The 21225-nt window shown below is 39.8% G+C and overlaps 1 long non-coding RNA gene across 1 annotated transcript; it reads right to left on the bottom strand.

Annotated features, from left to right (window-relative positions):
• Nucleotides 1-5184: 5184 nt before the first annotated feature.
• On the bottom strand, nucleotides 5185-13161 carry LOC147655498 (uncharacterized). Its single transcript, XR_015279374.1, has 4 exons — nucleotides 13061-13161; nucleotides 10047-10160; nucleotides 7595-7957; nucleotides 5185-7224 (listed from the first exon to the last, which is right to left on the bottom strand). It is a non-coding gene; the product is annotated as an uncharacterized LOC147655498 (long non-coding RNA).
• Nucleotides 13162-21225: the final 8064 nt, after the last annotated feature.

The raw sequence follows: 21225 nt of genomic DNA, 5'->3' as shown, positions 1-21225 counted from the left end.
ATCAAGACGTGCATCCAGGAATGGGTGTGGAGGGCTGTAAGCAGAAGGCTGTCAGATTGCATTTTACAGGTTGTCCAGCACTTCACAACCCACAACAGCCTGTGGAATTACACTGGACTCCACCTGAACCTCCACACAGCATGTTTGAAATTTAAAATAACAGTTGAAAATTAACTTTGAAATAAGACTCTTTATGAAATCTACTTAACCCCCTAAAACCCCCATCTGGTAGCATTAAAAAATTAAATCTTGAATTATTTCAAGCTAAATCCAAATATGCTCTAAAAACTCTCAGTGTTTTCATAGGAATTTATTTTGATAACTGATATCCTGGAATGTAGCAGAACAAAAATGTGTTTAATAAAATTGAAAGTTATGGAAAAAGTAGATCTGAAATTTTCCCATTCTATCTTTCTGTCTACTTCATTATCCAAGAACAATGAGACATTCAACAAAATTGAAGGTGAATTATTACAGTATGTCTCCATCAGGAAGGTTTCACGCTTTCAGTAACTATAGAGAAAACCTAAAGATAATGGATAAAGAAAGAATTCTAGAGTTTTTTAAATGAAATTTAAAACACATAGAAGATAATGCTATCATTTTCTCCTTTGAAGAAAGAACATTCAAAGGTGAACTCTGTTTTCTAAATGGAGGGATTTTAACACTCCCTTTCAATCACTGGACTTTTGTGAGAGCCGAGTATTTCGGCACTCCCACCCCCAGCAGTCTCCTAGTTCTGAAGAGAAATTTGCGGCACAGCTAGGTGCACTTGGAATGTTTTGTACTGCTTTGTCAATGTGCCTTGTGGTCTGCCTCAGTGAAGGAAGCTTTATGAGTCTGAATTGGTATTTATTTGAGTTCAGATCTACTGCTGGGTGAGCTCCTCTTTCTGCTACACAGACTGAAAGATGAGCTGTCTCCAGCAGTCATGTTCAAGTGTCAGCTGTATTTGGCTTTGTCCAGTCTTTCATCTTTACTCCTGATACGCTCAGCAAGTGTCATCTGTTCCGTGACATTCAGTGTGCATTAGGATTTTTATGTAGACTACCAAAGTGATTTCAAAAAGCAAAAGATCCCTGTCAAGATCAAGTTACACCTGACTTGGACCATCATAAAAGTGAAATTCCCTGAAGCGAAGATCCTGAACTACCCAGTTTTCACATTTGATCTCTCTATTCAGCTAGAATAGAGAAACATGTATCCAGTGTTTCGTGGGGTTTTTTTTTCTCTCAGAATTCAGGAACAATTTTATGTTGCTCCTCAATTTATTTTTAGTCTGTGTCACTATTTGTATGGCAGTACTTGAACCAGGGCACAGTGCACAGAAGAATGTCTTTAGAGGGCTTGTCATCAGGACCAGGGACAACAAGAGAATACAGGCAGGTAATCTGGAAGGAGAATTTAGTACTCTGTTGGAGGACAGTAGGATTTCTCTTATAAAATAATATTTCTTGATGCTTAAACCACTTCCAGTATCAAATTTCTAAGAAATTGTACTCTAAGAGTATACTTCTTTTAGTCTGTACTACTGCTAATGAAAACTGAATAATGATACCAGTAATCAGTACATATTTCTGTGGTTTAGACTATGTTCTCACCATCAGCACAAGTTCAAGGCTGCATCTAGAATACCCTATGTCCATCCTGGTCATCTAACAATTTTCTTAAAAATCATTGTTGCATTTTATAAATGTAAATGGCAAAGATTAGTGAGAAGGTTGTATAGCTCAAGGAACTTGTCAGGAGGCATATTCATTGCATAGAAAAAAAATTGGAAAAAAAAAAGTCATTTCACTAGATTTTAACAAAAAAGAAACTTTTTAAGGGTTGGTTTCTTTTTTTCCCCTTGGTTGCTGTGATTCTTTAAGACCTAATGAAAACGTCTGCAGTACCCAAAGTTCTTAAAAAATGTCAGGCTTGAATTTGCAGTATTAGCTTCCCTTATTTCCCTGGACAACCTTTTACTTTAGATACCTAATATATGTAGATAAATCAACTGATCCTTCAAGAAAAATAATTCTCTGCACAGCATTCGTACAACATGGAGTTTTATTACTGCTTTATAAGACATATTTTAAAAACGTAATTTGATTTCTAAAGTAGATATGTATTAAGAAGATACAATTGGGTTTTTTCTCTGAAGAAATTAAAAATTATATTTATTTTTTTAGCTAAGAAGGTAGCTGAATCCAATAGCTGTTTTACAGTGTATCACAAACATACTTAAATTACCTGAATCATAGAGCATAATATATCCACTTTTTTTTTTTAATACTTAATTTACTCAAACAGAAATCCTTGAAAATATCAGTTCAGTCCTGCAGAAAGTTTCACTGAAAGACATATCTAAGGTACAAAAAGATCTCCCTTCTCAAAAGGGAGATCTTATTTTTGCTTTAATCTTTAATCCAACTTTGTATTGTATCCAGTCTTTGTATTCCCATGTGCTTGTATCAAGGTAGCAGGAATTTGCTGTACTTTGAGCTAAGGTTCAGGGCTAGGGAGATGTTGAATTACCTGACCATTCATATTTCTAACTTGCTGAAACACCTCCAGCTATGGTATTGATTGGAGGAAAGGCAAAATAAAAAAAAAAAATCTTCAGATTTTACAGATCCTAAATCGTGATTATGGAGCACTTTCCTTGCAGCCACTTCCATGTTTTGTTCCCACCTTTATGGGGATGTGGTCTGACTGCACCTGAACAGACATAAATGATTCACCCTGAGTAGGCTCTGCTTTTTTGCTGCAAGGACAAGTAAGATCTGTAGCCAGTTCACTCTGTGAAGGAGCTCAATATGTCACAGAGATCATTGTCAATGCTAATTCACAAGTGAGTCCTTGTGCATTCCCAAAACTCACATCTCTATAGAGTGTATGCAGCCACTGACACCAAACAGCTTGTGCACAGGAAAGCTACCTGCATATTGCAAATATTCTCAGGAATGTAAGACTGCCTAGTTTTGTCCAGTTGCTCTAACACTTAAGCTTAAGCTGATACGTCCTCACACAAACTTGTAACTTTGCAAATTTAGTAGCAAAAGAGATTAGGAAAAATGTGGGGAAAAAGCAGAAGGATATTTCCTGAAAGGAAAGCCTGTACATAGACAACTTGTCATGGAGGATAAAATATCAGGTGTAAGAAGAAATACTGAAGAGAGTTGACAAGGCAGAGAATGAGACTAAATAGGGCAGTATTCTTTTACTTGGTCATCACTGCTGCAGGCATTTCAGAGGGACATATGAGTAGAAGAGACAAATCTTGCAATGGAGACAGCTGCTCAAAAATTGCAACATCTAGCAATGTTGATAGCCTAAAACTACAAGGTCCAGAACAGACTATTCAACCAATTTTATTTGAAATATTTCCTTTTAACATGTAATTCCTTGCACAGTGCCTCCTGATTCAGACACACAGAATATGTAAGTCCCACTGATGTGTATGACATGTTTTGTCTTCCAGCTGCATTAAACACACGAGGATCCTTTTGGAAAGAAGCAAGCACATGGACTTCATTCAAACCATTATACCAAGCAGTGCAGTGATGATGCCAGGTGGTTTATAAACATTAAATTAAAATGCATCAATAGCAATCCAGAGATTTTTAAATCATACATATTGTGCCCAATCTCAGAGAGCAAACCCATTACAGACAGAAAAAAAAAAGGATGATGATTGGAAATGGAGTATCAAGGAGAAAAAACATACTGTTCAAAATTTTGACTACTACTTCCATTTGACTAGACTCTTTGGGATGTTTCTTTTTTTTTTTTTTTAGAAGATCTATGTAATTAGAATACAGAAGTTGACACCTCTCAGCTTGTTACAGCCTAATAACAAAAGAAGTTGTTAGAAGTGAATGCTGTGATGCATCTGCGGATGTGCACAATTATAGCTGAAAATGTCACAGACAGTTCCTCTGCTGTGGCAGAGCTAACAAGACCCTCAAGCCACAGACATTTCCTACAGGCTTCCTGAGGAACCCATACTAGCTGCTCATTTCATGTCCCTTTTGACACCAGTAGCCTGCCAATAAAAACAGGCACCATACCAGCAGGAACCTTTCTTCCAGGGAATGGAGCAATTTTTGTGTCAGAGATCAGGGCTGTAATGCACCCTGCTCTCAGCAGCAGAGCTGTGAGACCAGAAACAAGGCAGATGCCAATATTGGCACTGCTACCTTTATGGATTGCAGATGCCTTTACTTACTGAAAAGCTGAATGCCAATTTTGTTTCTCTCACAGCTTTAGTTTCTATAGAGAGAAAAAAGCAGCTTTAAATGAGAAAACTAAGCAATCAGATTTAAGCTACCAACTGTCTGTGGTAAATCTAGAACGATTCCATAGGAAGCATTGAAAATAATCCAAAACTTGTGTATTAGATAACCCTATAAAATGCACTCTCAATATCTCCTCCAAAAATACTTTTGCTTCTTTAGTGCTTCTTTTGGGAACAAAATTGCTTTGTCCAAGCTACATCCTGCTTGTCCTGCTACATCCTACATATAATCTTCTCAGAATTAATTTCTTCAAGGAAGCCAAAATATTGTTTTGACTACATTTGGAAATGTATCCCTTGGTGAAATGAGGTCAACGATCTACCCTTCAGCCTGTATCTGGAGGCATATTCATTTGCTTCTGCAAAAGAAAAGGGTATTTGACCTTCATTTGACATATGTCTACCATATTATTTTACCAATTTCTTTACAATATTTGTGAGGTTTTATCTTAAGCATGGGCACATTATAGATTTTGGATTTCATAAATCAATGAAAATAGAGGTCTCTGTATTCAAATGAGCAGATATGTGTCGTTATTTTGTTTTTGGGGGGTTTTTCTTGTTTTGTTTTGTTTTAATTCAAAACTTAGCCTTTTTTATTAGATAGTACAAGGGAAGGAATGTACTTGAAATACCTTTCATTATTATTACTATCTTTGTGTTTATAAAATGACAATAATATGCAGATCTTGTTTCCTTTTATTTTTAACCTCTAGATGTGACATTAAAAGCAAATCAGGATTACAAATCCTATTTAGTAAACTGAAGCATGGAGCAAGAATATATAATAAAGATTATGGTCAAAGTAGTGAAAAATTCAAAACACTGTCCAGTTCTTCAGCATCCTAATCCGATATCAGACCTCTAGCTACTCTTTCTCATAATAACACTCAGTACAAATATTAAGGTTTAAAATTTCATCAACACAATGAAGTTTATTTCAAGACAAGTTTTTCTCTTCCTATGGGCCACCAACCACAGAAAATACTACAAGGTCCTCCACAGTCAAATTTTCATTTCTCAGATACAAATGAGCTTGTCTGCCCCAGTGCGATTGAGAGTACCTGAGAGACATGTCTGACATGTTGACTTGTCTGACATTTACTTGAAGAGAAACTCTGTGAGCAAATAAATACTTCCTCTTCTATTTTATTTATTTTTATTTTTTTATTTTTTTCCCAGATAAAGCTGTTTGGGCTGCAAGTCTTTATTTGTAGGTGTTGACAGGATTAAACACCACGAATACTTGGTATAGACTACTAGTGACTGGTTTCAACAGAATGCCACAGCCGTGTGTGAAGAGCTGTGTGTGGTATTCACCAGCTGTCGATGTTTCCACCCCTCACACCCCACTTGCAGGGAGCCAGCAATCGATGTTGGAGAGCTTTACTTGCTGCTCTAATAACAGAGCACTCTCTCGCTCTGGGAAACCACTGGCTCCACGGCGCTCCGCAAAGGTCATTTCATGGACGGGAAACCAAAGCACGCAGAAAAAGTGATTTACCCAGGAGAATCTCCAAGAAGTAGAATAAGACATAATGAAATACAAAGTTCTTGACTTCCAGGCAAGACCACTAGTTTTCAGGACTACTGCAAAACTCATTGTGCGAATATGAGCTTGCTGACTATAGGGTGTTAACACAAATGCAGCTATTTTTGTTAATGCTTTGAAGCTTTGAGACACTGTATCACCGTCAATTTTGCTAGCTTCTCTGGTGATGGAATTTTCAAATCATGTTGATTCATTCTGCTGAACAGAAAACTAGAAATTTTATGGGTTTTTTAATATTAGCCTTTATGTCAACACAGCAACTCAATACAGATATCAGCAGTTACAGCGAAGTTGGAAATGGGATATAAGCTTCTCCTAAGTTCTCTCTTTTCACAGCTGTGAAAAAAAGCCATGTTTTGGAAACAAAGACTTTTTTTGCACTGAAAGGAAGATTTACAAAAGCTCTGTTGACTGACTTCAGAAATGCAGAACACTGTTTTGAGTTATGGCATATAAACAGAGCAACGCATGATGAGGCTCAGGGTGATCTGAAGACATGGATCAAGTATAAAAAAATCCAAAGGAGAAAAAAAAAAGAATCAAAAGAGAACACAGCTGCTAAGGCAACACTTAAGTTGGTGTTAAACAACTTGTATTGGAGAATTTATGGTACAGTTAAAAATCTAATGTGCAAAATATTTTTTTAGCTCCAAATTTCAGTGCACACCACTTGTCATTCCCTCACAGATGTCATATAACACATGACATGTTGCAATATTGATCTAATACTGTGCATTTAATCACATTTTCAAGAATCATAAAATTACTAACCACCTCCAATTTATTCCATAAAGGGATTACTTCTTTCTGTGCATGCTTGCTTTTTCCTCTCAGTACTGCTCATATCCAAGAAAATTCTGGTTCCACCAAAACATGTGTTTTACATTAAAAAAAAAAATTAGATTTTTTTAAAATAATGTAGGTATGATTAAAACCAGGAGGATTAGAAGGGGGATTATGGCCAGCCAGCCAGAGGCTAGTCACCTCTAGAAGCATGGGATTGCATGGCCATTTTTTGTGATCTAACATGGAGATTCATATGGTGCTCACTTAAAAAGACAATTGCAGTGCTGACAGACATACCTGAATACAGCAATTTTGATACCTTTTGATTTGTCTTGTGCCATTAGACAGGGTGCACATATGAGCATGAGTCTGTCCAACACTTCTTCATTTAGACCTCCCACTTACTGTTACAGATTAATGGGTGTTTTTTCTTCCAGATCCTGGGACTGTTCTTTTATCTTCGAACTCGGTCTGTTCATATGCTTTCTCAAAAGTTATTAACAAATCTTCTGCTTCTTAGTGCTATTCAGTAGGGAACATTAACATTTGAATTGACTGCTCTTGCTGTGGGCAACATTCTGTGTATTCAAGGGTCAGAAGCTATCTGGAAAAAGATTACAATAATTTCCATGTTGTATCTTATTTATATGGAAGTAAACACACAGAGAGGTCACGTACAATATTTGCCATTTTCTTGCAAAATTTGGGAAAAGTTTGCAGTCATTTTGAAAAAACTTATTTCATTAGAGATATTTTTTTCTCCCTACTTTTTTAATTCTAAAAGGTGCGAGAAAGTTAAGGGTTGATTTTAGTGAAAAACAGCATAAGGTAACATGGTTAGCATCTTGCATTCATGCCAGCCTGAGAAGACCAAATAAATTTTGTCCAGAGAGTATGAGGCAACGGGATGAAGATCATAGTGCTGGCAGCCTAGCAGTGTGGCAGTAGGAAGGTCAAATAAGGGCAGAACTTACTGTGAATTTCTCCAGAAAAAATTATTCCCTCAATGATGTTGGACAGCTGTAGGACATTCAGTGTATGTCTGAGGAATCCTTCTCCTTCTCCTTCTCCTTCTCCTTCTCCTTCTCCTTCTCCTTCTCCTTCTCCTTCTCCTTCTCCTTCTCCTTCTCCTTCTCCTTCTCCTTCTCCTTCTCCTTCTCCTTCTCCTTCTCCTTCTCCTTCTCCTTCTCCTTCTCCTTCTCCTTCTCCTTCTCCTTCTCCTTCTCCTTCTCCTTCTCCTCCCCTTTCTTCTCCTCCTCCTCCTTCTCCAACTGACTACTCTCCCAAGTGCTTATTTTCTTTCTGGCATCTTTGAAATGGCATTCAAACCCATGAAACTAACAAGGTAACATAAAATTGCTTAGATAGACAATTTATCCCAGTCTTGGCTTCTTAAAAACATTCAGCTTCTCAAGGGTAAAGGAATGAAATATTCTGTTTAATGATTCACCAAGTATTTTTCCAAAACAGGAGCGAGAAGGGCTACAGGCTGTTTTCAGGTTTCATTTCAGTGCCCAGACTCTAACAATGAGAAGAAGCAGTGAAGTGAAATTTTTCAGACAAGACTGCTAACCAGAACATCAGCCTGTCTCATTCACTGTCTTGGGCTTACTGCTGCACTTCAACTCTCTTGTGCATAGTAAACTCAACACATTCTTCCAGGTAATGCCTCAGTGTAATGTCAGGTTTTTTCTTCATTAGAAAAGCTTTCTGATTCTGAGTAAATCATTTGAAATAGAGATCCCAGTAAAAGAAACACTGGTTTAGTTAGTTATAATGATTTTCTGGGGGTTACTTGAGATGACAGCATTTCCTGTGTGCAATGGTAAACACGTTTTTTGCTGCTCAGCTGAGGCATTTCCAGCTTACCTAGTTTTTGGTGGGGACATGCTTGAAGCAGACAACATACTTTCAATGTAAGAATAATGCAGCAAACACACAAATTCCTGCAAACATTCCCCCTTGGACCTGCTCATGTATTCTGCCAAACCAGTTATACATGGGGGTAGAGGGAATCGCACTGAAGTTAGGAAGCAACACTGGCAACAAGTCAGCATAATAGAGAATTAGGGTGCTTATCTCTGGCAAAGACTGCAGCATTATGCAATTTCTTTTTCAGACATTTTGCTGCTTCTGTGTATGTGAGATTAGACATGGGATTAACTGAGCTTCTGAAAAAAATTAAAGGAACAGATCTGCAGGTCTCAGACAGCACAGTAATGCTAGAAAATGCTGAAAACAAGCACTTTATTACTTATATTGCTAGGATTAGCATTGTCAGCACCATGTCCCCAAGCTATGCAGTCCTTTGTGACTACAAAAGTTGCCAAGTTCTGTCTTTAGATGTGCACGGTGTCTTTTGATACTGAAAAGCAGAACTGGTCCCTTCAGGGAAAGGATTCTTTACTCTGCTTAGAAGAATTCTGCAATAGGAGATAATGTTTATCATGAAGGGTTCATCTAGCTTAATGCACTGCAACACAGATAATTTAGAGAACTATAATTTAGAAACCTGTATTATCTTGCTATTCTATACTTTTAGGAATATACAATACATGTGGGATAATTTCCCTCTGACTTCACCATGCATCTTGCTACAGTAAGAAGGATTTTTCTCACATACCATACAGTGCTCTTTTTTCTGGATATTTCTGGTTTTGATGCTTTCAGTTAAGTACAGTATTCCTTTGTAAACTATACAAAATACACAGGCAAGCTCATTTACAGGTACTCATTGTCCTAGATAACCATAGAAATTTTGCAGCCTGTTTGCCAATGCTTTAAAAAAACACTAGTATTTTATTTTGGTTTTAGTTCAATTCAGTTTTCTTGCCTTCATATTTTTTCAGTATTTTGATGGACTTAAACTTTTACTAACTGCTACGAGATAAACAGAGGTTGGAAAATATGGAGAACCATCCTGACACAGACATCCACAGGAGTGAAAAGTCTATATTTATATACCCACACACTGTCATTCTCAGGCTGTTCTGAGAGCTGCTTAGCGATAGCTGAGATTCTGGGCCAGCCACTTTTGTAATAATTTTTTTTCACTCTTTCTATTGTTGTAAGTGGAAAAAAAAAAAAAAAGGCAGTTCTCCAGTGACCAAATAAAGAACAATTCAACTGTATTTTGTCCAAGGCTATTCATTCATACAAGTGGTATTATAAAATGTTCTAATTAAATGCAAGGCAGCATATTATATATCGTCTTTCTAATTCCAGAAAAGAGCTCACCATACAATTATTAACAAACTAAAATAAAATATTTTAAAAGCTTTTGCAGTCAAATGCGTTTATGGATTCGCTTTTATTAATAGTTCTTTGTTTTCTTTAGTACTGCATGATGAAATTCAACCTTGCCATTTTTATTCCTGACAAGACAAGAGGCATAAGGTGTTAGCAGCAAAAGATAAGCCATGTTACCTTCAGTGCATCATTGCTGCCAGAAATGCAAGGCCTTTCCTGTGCAAGGTCAGATACTGACACTGTGATGTCTCAGCAGACAGGGAACTTTGTGTCACAGGGATTTTCCTTCACCTTACCAGGAAGAATTAATACAAGTATTTTATCTTGTGTGTCTAGCAACAGCTGCACTTTGCCAGCACACAGCACTGACCTTTGTGTCACCTTCAGGTGATGTTTCTGATAGAAACCTGGGCTCCAACTGGAGAACTGATTGACAACAGCAGCATTAGCAGCTGCCATCTGAAGTTATTGACTAGGTTTGGAGCTCTAACAATTGAAAAACAGGACCTCTTTTTGATAAGCAAAGTTTTTGTTGTTTTTAAAGGCTGATATTTGTGATCAGCAAATATCAGGAACCTGGATTTTTTTTTTATGGTTTCTCCTTATTCCGCTAAAATGCATGCAGGACCTGTTCTCAGCACACACTATTATCCTTACAAGTATGTTCTCCAGAGGTGGAGCCCACTGACCCCAGATGTTCTTAAAAGTGTCAGAGGCAAGAATTCACAGGGGAAAGAAAATTCGGATCCTAAAAAAATTAAGTGACATTTTTCTGTCCTACCTCACAATAATAAATCAGCCGAAGTTTAATCTGCCTCCTTAATGTGCATTTATAAATATATAAAATCTATACATTTATAAAATTTTAAGCCTGCCTTCTGTAGGAGAAATAAAATCTTCATGACTGCAGGAATCCAGGGATCTGCATGCAAGGAGACATTTTTTGCAATAAACTATGACAAACAATTCCTATGTTTGTGTTATTTCTGTCCTTCATCATGGAAATATCTGGTTTCTGAAAGGATCACACCTCATCAGTTATGACACAGTCTATAAATCTGTAAAATACAGAGGCATTTATTTATCATCTAGTTTGGACTGTTAGTCATCTGCCTTTACTGATTTTCTTTTCAAATAGAAATGCTCTAACAACCACAGAAACAGTGAATTACCATGTGGCTATAGACATGATGGGTAGGCAGAGACTACAGCACTGCAACTGCATGCTTCATGAACACATCTTACACATTAGATTGGCCCATGCTGTATCTGCAAACTTTTTCATAAAAGCATTTACTTGAAGTTTTGAATCTTGAATTACTTGAATCAATCACCCTGTATCCTGTTGATTGCACTGTGCAGGGAGATGATTTATTTACATACTAAAAAGGTCAGTGTTGAAAAAAATCTGTATCAACGGTGCATAATCATTTCATTCAAGTGAAACATAAAACTGGATGAACCCAGGAATTCATTTTGCCTTTTTACCTCTATGTACAAAGACTTGAAACATCTTTGTGGAGACATAATACAGTATGTTAGAGTAAGTCAAGCAATTGCCAAGCATGTTCATAATATAAACCTTTCTGATTACTAACAGGAACAAAAAGGAGTGGAGCAACCCATAAAACCCATAAAATATGGGTTAGATTAATCATCTAAAATATGTAATTAATTCAAGGGTGTGTTACATTTGCATAACAGCTGCATTATGCATTTGCATTATGCAAAACAGCTTTATTTTCAGACACAGTTAAGAGGATACAAACCCTCACAATAGGCTTTGAATTACATTGCTTGTTTATTTAGTTTACTGTATGCAATAATGCTACTAGAATACAGACTGCTAAAAATATTTATAAATTTGCATTCAAGTGTGATTATCCAAAATATGAAGGATTCATTCCTCTTCTACTGTAAATTGGCATAGCTCCCTGTACTCGATGTGATTTTCCCCTGCTAATTAATGTATAAATGCATCCATGTTGTTTCTGTCAGCTGAAGTTCTAAACTCTGCAATGCTGATGGACCACTGACATACTTTTCTGCTATATTGTGGTCTAATTGATCAGCTATGATAAAAGACACAAAGATTGAACAGAAAATCTAGACTACTACTGCAACTTTCATGAAAATCATCAGGTCTTTTTTTTAACCTCTATTTTGCAGCTTCTGTGCATGCCACATCTCATAAAAGATACGGACTTCACTTAAAATTGTTTAAGAGATAATTGCTGTGTTTTTGCTATTTTCTCTCTGATTTCCTTCTGTGATTCTCACATGGCCTCTCTCCTGTCAAATAATTTTTTCTCCTCTCATGAATCCCTATGTAATTACTTCTTATTACATCAAGTGTTTTCTTGGTTCTATAATTTCCTTTATTTAAAAACTCTATTTCTACAGGGATGAGAGTATTTGTCAGTTAATTTCAAGCAGATTTCTATATGGCACACTACTACTGATATTAAAAAAAATAATATCTTCCATAATCTTGGAGAAAATACCAAATAGCTAGAAATCTTTTGCTGGGACAGGCCACATGGCAGGCCTTCCAAAGGGTTGAACATTTCCAGGAAGAGGAATTTTCTGTGGAAGTGAAATACCCTCTCCAGCCCTGTTTTCTTTTACAGAATTTCTTTTCTGAGGGAACACAGCCATCTGCCTCCCTAACAGCCCTGGCAGAGCCCCACTCTTCCTCAGATCTTCCATTCATCCTTAAAGAGTGTGGTAAAACACTCCTATGCTTGCCTGGGACTCAGTCAAGCAAAATATATGCATTATTTTTTACCTCCAGTAGTAGCAGGGGGAAGAACTACATAAATACCTTAAAAACCCAACAAAATTTAGCTGGATGATTTAGCATTTCCTGAGGCTATACAAAATATAACACAAAACCCCTCTTTGTTATAATGCTTTTAATGAAGGTTTTCTTTCAAGGATAGGATTTTTGGTTTGCTGTCAAAAACAATCCCTCCCATGCCACTTCTCAGTGGGATGGTTATCAAATATGTTTGATATCTGCAAATAGCAGAGGCATTAGCTCTTCCAGCCACTAGGTAATGACAATAACTTTAAGACTGGCTCTGAAGGAAGAGAGCAGGAACATTGCAAATGAGCCAGGGAGGACTACCACTAGGTAATTTATTGATACTGATTTTTCCTTCTTACAGGTACTGATTTTTCCTTCTTACCATTTCCAAGTTCCAAGTTTGCAACATCCAATTCAGATCTGTCTGCAGAATCAGGTGAATTCAAGGACAGGCTAAAGACCACAACACCTTGTGAAGTGAATAAAGATCCTTGTTAAAGATTCCAACAATCACAGCTGATGCTTCATGAAAGCACAGAACCTATCATCACCAAAGGCCTGACCCTGGAATGTGCCTCCTCCACTCACACCAGTGGACTCATCTCATTCACTCAGCTCCTCAAGTATGAGAAGCAAAGCCCATAACTTTTAAATGTTATCTTTGGTCCTTTTAATTCTGTCCAGTAAATTCCTTACCTTCCTTTTCCAGGAATGGCATCTGTATGCAACAGTTCACACAGGGACGATGGTTCTGAGGAGAGTTTGCAGAATGTGTAGTTCTTCAGTTCTATATTACTTTACAGCCTTTTTAAAAAATAGGGTCGACAGGACCTATAATACTTTTTTTTCAGCAGCAATCAATTGTATGTCACTGGAGGGAATTTCAATTGGTATTGTTGTTTTGCTGAAATTTTCTTTTAAGCAATTTATTCTGTGCAATGAAAGACCAAAGATCAAAACTTGCTAGAGAATTTGTCCCACTAATCTTGATTTTCACCACTTTGCATATGCATTCCTCTGACTCTTACCCATCCATAGAATGATGCAGGTTCCAATGGTCCTCGGGGTATCAACTGACCCACACAGTGCTCAAACATGAGCCAGTTTAGAGAAATAAGGGAATTTTTCATTACAGTCAAGAATATCTCCAAGGACAAATATATTAGAAGTCTGTGGGAAATCTGGTACAATATCTGACAAGTGTCACAGTCAAAAAAAAACTTAATATCTAATCAGAATTTCCCCTGTTGTGTCTTTTTCCCCTTAACCTTTTACTCCCAACCCCTAAAGAAATAATAAATCACTTGAGATATGCATATAAATAAGTACTTTACTTATACATGCTTTTCATTTTCACATGCAATCAAAATGGTTTAAATTAAATTAATTATGTGGCCTGCTATTTGAAGTCCTCCTTTATTTTTCTTTACAGTCACAATACAGGTTTAGAGCGGACTTATTTAAAAGTTTTACTGTTTTGGGATCCTCTATAATTTTCAATGCTGGGGTATTTATAAACTCACCAGAGTTATTAATCCTGTATTTCCTTCGCAGATCCTTTAGACCTAGCAAGTAGGGGAGTTTTTATTGTATTACTGGCTCATACACTTCTCTATAAGGAAATTTTGAACAATGACTTTGAAAATGTAATTTTAATCAGCTTCATTTATCATACTGAAGAGGTTTTGATTTTCAATGCCATCCATGGTTTTAATACACTGGTATTCACACTAAAGCAGATATTTAAAGAGATGAAAACAAAAGTTCAATAAAATGGAAATTTTCACATAGAGTTTATTCTAAAGTAATGAGATATAACAGTGTAAATTTCACATTTTCCATGAAAAAAACCAGAAATACATGCACACACTTGCAGTAAGTGGTGCTGAAATTATAGTGGGCAAGTTGCCCACTGACCCATACTGACAAGACAACCTCCTGGATTCAACACTAGGCTGGGCTCCACAAGCCTGACTTGGATACAGTGGTTCCCATGTGAAGAGCTGGCCACCTTTGACTGGATTTTGCAACATGGAGGACAAAAAGGGTGAAAGTGCTGAAACACACTGGTATCCTCCAGTAATAAGGGTGGGATGAATGGAAGCTCCTTTTTGTGGGAAGGGCTAGGAACCATACCTTCTCCTTCAGGGAATGTGCCCAGTGCCTGGCACCACACAAAAGGTAGGAGCAAAATATCACACCATCATCACACCATCATGGCCCTGACACACCGCCGGCCCTGCTTGTCCCTGTCACCCCTCCCTGTGTTGTCCCCACCCTGGGACAGGCCAGGGCTGCATTTCAGCCCCTCAAGGCCGTCAGCAGCTGCCTCTGCAACACCACAGCAGAGTCAGTCTCCATGCCTGGCTGTGAGATGCTCCAAACTGAGTCCATGTTTTCAGGAAGGTGAGTGAAGCCTGGGGTTGGGGCTGCCCCAAGATCTCACAGCTGCCCTACTCCTGGCCTTGCTGGTGGGGCAAGCAGTGGCTGCCACACCCTGCTCTGACAGACTCCATGGGGGCTGGACACATGCATTCCAAAAGAAAGCAGATGCCCAAAACCAGCTCATCCTGAAGTAGAGGGCAAATATCTGAATCCGAGTCTCTCGAAGGTGCCAAAACCACGAGGGTAGAGCCTGTCACAGCCATTTCCTAACTACAGGATCCCTTGTCTTGGTTCAGTGCCTGTTGTAGATCCCAGGTTTTGGTACAGGAGTGGACAGCTAGTGATGCTGCAAATTCTTCTCCTGAAGCTGGGCACCTGCCTTTAGGCTTTGCAGCACCAGCAGTCTTAGAGTCTTGAGACCATTTCTTTTTTGCTAGTCTGCACTTCAGTGCCATAGTTGTCTTTTGATCTATCTGTTACTGAGAAGTTACTTTGCAAGGAAAATTTTAGAAGTCCAGAGGGGTCTTCTTTATTCTTTTTGCTCATTGCAATAAAGACCCAAATTGAATGAGTAGGAGGCAATACCAAATGAGGGAAGTTGATTTCATCACCCTTAGGCTATTTCAAATACCACTCTTCTTTACACTAGGATCCTCTGGGCATTGCAGGAAGCTGGTAGTTTTTAAATGCAAAGCTAGTATTCATTAGCAAGAAACGTTAAGAATCTCTTTCCAGCTGGGAAAGAAGCTGATGGTGAAGCAGACAGGCCTGGAGGTGAAGGAAGCAGACAAGGGTTAGAAAAGGCTCTCTTTTGTATGCCTTCCCCAGGAAATGATTGAACAGAGTGCTGCTACTTACACAAAAGCAAATATCACCACACAGTATAAGAGCCATTCAGTGAGATCTGCCAGAAGGAAAGAATTTGTAGGGCATAAAGTAGAAGAATATTCACTGATCCTTATGTACCTCTGCCTGTGATATAAACTCCACAGCAGGATTTCAGGTTGATGTTTTTATTCAGACATAAACTCAAAACATTCTAATCTTATTTTATATTGTTTCAGTGGCAGTATAGGTCTACCCACTCTAATTATATCATAATATGACAATTAGTATGTTCCAATGTGGTTTTAGCCAAGAGAACTGGCACATCTGAACAGATGTCTGCTCTGCAGATACTTGAAATTGTGCAGACATAACCAAGTTGCCTTTAAACGAGCTTGTTTGGGTAGTCAGCTCACCTTCAAATTTTTTAAAACATTACCAGCATTGATTCTGTTATTCTAAGAGCCCTCTATGCAGGGCTCTTCAGGCATAGAGAAGAGTAAAGGGGAAGTGTTCTGCCCTCAGCAGTAAAATTGCCTCTCCTGCTACTAACAAGAGGGTGAAAAATTTGGTACAAGCACCTGTATTTCTGGGGCAATGCCAAAAAACCTGAGTAGCAGACACCACCAGGGGCTGCCTGACCTGACAGACACTGCCACATTAGTTTTACCATGGATCATGGGGATTTCAATTTACTCACTTCTGCTGCTCTGAAGTGTCTTGGTGCCAGAATGCTATTAGGTCAGTGCCCCGTGCCCCAGTGTTATCAGCTCATAGAGGAGTCTGTACCTGCATAAACACTTAGTGCCTAAAAATTTACCACAGACTTTTAGACAGGGAAAATCATCTCACACTCTGGAACTGGGGAAAAGTGGACTGAACTCTTTTCTTGCTTTCTCTTGAACTTCTCTTGACCCATCCCTCACAGTGATACTTTCTTGTTTATTGCATTTTGGACAAAGCAACTGTAAAATCTCACCTTTGCAAGTTATTTGTGAATTCTTCATCTGTTCTGTGAAGGGTCAGTGAAGTCACCTGCCAAGATCTTGTCCTTGATGGCAAATACATGTTGTAAAGCCCTCTCTTTGCCATGCAATATGCAACACATTGGAAATATTAGGCTTATATTCTGCAAATCCACATAGAGAAGTGTAAAGAAGATACATTTGAAATGGTACAAATACCTCCACTGTTCTCAATGTAACTCATAAACATGCATGCACCTTGTGATGATATCCTATCAATGCACAACTAAGCATTTGGGATAAACCTGACTGAAGTGTGGATGTCTACAAAAGCAAATTAAGAGGAATACAAAACACATGGAACTATGTCAGTGAGGGAAGCAAGTGCCAATTTTGGCCTGAGCATGTAATATAATCAGTACTCATGCATGAAAAAAGGCATGTAGCAAAATCTTTCGCAAGAAACTCATCAAGGAAGCATATGCTGATAATTAAAATCTGTGGCTGATCCAACTCAGAGATCTTCGCTGTCACCAAAACCAAGGTATTTAGTACCAATTGTGGTCACTTGAGGAAGCCTGTTGTGAATCACTGCCCTCTTCAGAATATACGTTCTGCAACAAGTACAGCAGGGTTTCTCTTTGATACATACAGACCTTTATGATGCCAAGTATTTGGATCATCTCAGCTATAAACTGATCATGGTTTGTCAAGACCTAGGCCAAGGCAGGGATGTTATGGAGGACATCAGACTCTACCCTCTGTCTCTAGCAAGTAAGGTGACATTCACTATTTTATTTTGCAATGAACCTTCAATGCAATTACAGTGACACTTGTTCAGACTGCCTACATCTGCCACAGGCCTGCTGATCCTGCCAGGGTGCAGGGGCACCGAAGGACACAGCACACATTTGATAGATGAAGGGCTGGCATGCCAACTGCTTCTCATTAGCACCTTCTCCTCCAGACCTCACTCCTGCAAAGGCATCAGGAACAACATTGCACACTGCTCCTGCTCCTGTCCCCAGGATCCTTCCACACAAGTTTCTTTTCCATGTTTGATTCTGCTCCCATGTATCAGTGGCTCATCCTATATCTGCTAAAATGCTTTATCAACCCTATCACGAACTAGCCACTCCTAAATCCTAAGCATTAAACCAGAATTTGGTCCTAAACAAATTAACTTCTAATGTTCAGATTTAGAACAAATTGGAGTGCCAATGACTGACTCACTCTGAAACTTCAGTTCCACAGCTCTTACCTTGAGGTAACACCATTTACTCAAACCAGACCTTCCCTCTCCTATTTAAGTTTTCTACAGGCACCAGGGTAGGTCATCCAGGCATGACAAATGTAACAGCTTAGAGGGGACTTAAGGTCCAATACTGGCTGACAATAACAGGAATGAAATTTAGGTGTCCTGAATTGTATTTCTCTTCATGAATGAACTATACTCACATGCCTATAACAATCTGGTGAAGCAGGCCTTTTAGTACCCTTAATTTTCCCTGGGCAAAGTTTGGACACAATGATTGGAATAGCCAAAACAAAATACAGTTTTTTTAATGACAAATGACCTGACCAAGTCTCTGCTTTAGACATCTGTGCATATTCCACTTAATCACACTTCCAGAATTAAACTATTTAGAGACACTAGTAGCCATAGGAGAGTGCATCAAAAAGCAATAGAGCTCAAAACACATAGAAGGAGAGAGAAAAGGCATCTTTAGCTCTTTGGCAAGTGTTTAGAGTTTGAAAAATATTAATGCTGGAGCTTATAGCAGAGAAAAATTCTTTGTTCTTCTTGGGCTCCAGGCCAAAACAATCATGTGCGTTTAGTGTGAAAGTACTACTTTTACCATTTTAAGTTCTATTCCCATCTTAATTCAAAATCACTTAAGAGCAAATAAATTTTATCAGTGAGGATATATAAAACCATAATAGCCCACTTAGAAAGTATAATAGGTGTTAGAAGAAACATTCACTATATACTTTGAGGGATTAGCCCCATTGGTTCCCCTCAGCCTTTCCAATTACAAAGATGTTAACATGAAATTTACTCTTGAAGACTCTTGAGGACCTACACAGGAGAGTTGTGTGAGTTAAAATGGTGGGGACTATGCTAATTTACAGCAAATACCAGTATATAGTAGATCATTCAGTGGTGAAGTGAGGCAAATTGAACTAAATGGTTTGGAAAGAGCTATTAGTCATACAACTATACCAATAAACACCTAATAATGTAATTTTTAAGGAATTGAAGGATTTCTTAAAAGATCAGTTCTCCTAGCCAAATCTATAGTTTTTTTAAATTCCAGCTTTCACCAAAACATGCCTATATACCTGAAAGTATACAGCTCACTTGTCTGTAAGCCTGACTACCTTTCCCAGCTGTAACAAGAGGCATTATTTCTCTCTCTCTACCCCCTAGCAATCAATGGGGAGCAATATCATAATGTCATTATGGCTGCAGCACTTCTCATCTTAATCCAACTAAATAACGTTTAAGTATTGCAGTTCAATGGGAATGCCCACTGATCTAGAGTATGCTTAGTCTGTAGAGAGTGGAGAGATCCCTGATGGCTTCTGCCTGCACTCACCCCTGCTCCGGGAGGTCCCAGGAACACTGTGCAGAAACCTCTGCTTCTGCTGGATCTCAACAGCATCAAGCTGGGACTGTATGGCAGCACACACGAGCCACAACACCCCTCACAACCACAACCCATTCAGTGTTCTCAGCCCCTTGGGAAAAATGTGTTTGCTAGCATGCACTGACTGCTGTGGCACCTCAGCAGGACTCCACAGAGCAGGGTTACTGCTACCTCAGTAAGGTCATGTGTTGTCTACACAAGAATTCCATTATTGTAGTTTGACACGTCGGTTTGCCAGCATCAGGCCCCCACCAGAGTTGCTTGCTCACCCTCCTCTGCCACAGCTGGGTGGAGGAGGGAAAAAAGGGAAAAAGAAAAAACTAATGAAGGCTTCATGAGTGAAATAAGGACTGGGAGAAATATTTCAAGGGCAAAGCAGGCTCAGCAGACTAAGAAATTCATTGCTAACAGAATCTGAGGTGGATTAAGAGAAGTCAAATAAGCCCTTAAAACACGTTCTCCCCCCCAGCCCCACCCTCTTTCCCACTGACAGCTCAGGGGACAGTACATGGGGGTTTCTGGGTCAGTTCAGCACTGAGATTTCCTTCAGCTGCTCTGGGAGAGGAGTACTTCCCCTGTGAGCCCGGGGTTCCCTCCCTCAGGAGACAGTTCTCCATGAACTTCTCCCGTGTGGGGCCACTCTCACGAGCAGCAGCCTCACGGCACCTGCTGCAACGTGAACTCTCCCCACGGGCACACAGTCCTCCCAAAACTGCCACAGCGTGGGTCATTCTTCCATGGGGTGCAGCTCTCCAAGGACAGGCCTCTCCAGCCTGGAAGCAGGGCCACTCTCTCCACTGGGTCTCCCACTGGATCACAGCCTCTTCCAGGCATTCATGGCTCCAGTGTGGGCACCTCCCCATGGGCTGTGGGTGGATCTCTGCATCCCCCATGGATCCTCATGGACTGTGGGTGGATCTCTGCATCCCCCATGGATCCCCATGGGCTGTGGGTGGATCTCTGCATCCCCCATGGATCCCCAGGGACTGTGGGTGGATCTCTGCATCCCCCATGGATCCCCAGGGACTGTGGGTGGATCTCTGCATCCCCCATGGATCCCCAGGGACTGTGGGTGGATCTCTGCATCCCCCATGGATCCTCAGGGACTGTGGGTGGATCTCTGCATCCCCCATGGATCCCCAGGGACTGTGGGTGGATCTCTGCATCCCCCATGGATCCCCAGGGACTGTGGGTAGATCTCTGCATCCCCCATGGATCCCCAGGGACTGTGGGTGGATCTCTGCATCCCCCATGGATCCCCATGGACTGTGGGTGGATCTCTGCATCCCCCATGGATCCCCAGGGACTGTGGGTGGATCTCTGCATCCCCCATGGATCCCACAGGCTGTGGGTGGATCTCTGCATCCCCCATGGATCCCCATGGACTGTGGGTGGATCTCTGCATCCCCCATGGATCCCCAGGGACTGTGGGTGGATCTCTGCATCCCCCATGGATCCCCATGGACTGTGGGTGGATCTCTGCATCCCCCATGGATCCTCATGGGCTGTGGGTGAATCTCTGCATCCCCCATGGATCCCCATGGGCTGTGGGTGGATCTCTGCATCCCCCATGGATCCCCATGGGCTGTGGGTGGATCTCTGCATCCCCCATGGATCCCCATGGACTGTGGGTGGATCTCTGCATCCCCCATGGATCCCCATGGGCTGTGGGTGGATCTCTGCATCCCCCATGGATCCCCATGGACTGTGGGTGGATCTCT

Source organism: Cyanistes caeruleus, chromosome 1 (assembly GCF_971803275.1).
Source record: "Cyanistes caeruleus chromosome 1, bCyaCae1.hap1.1, whole genome shotgun sequence".
Taxonomy (NCBI): domain Eukaryota; kingdom Metazoa; phylum Chordata; class Aves; order Passeriformes; family Paridae; genus Cyanistes; species Cyanistes caeruleus.
Note: the sequence above shows the minus strand (reverse complement) of the source record. Positions and strands in the feature narration are given on the sequence as shown.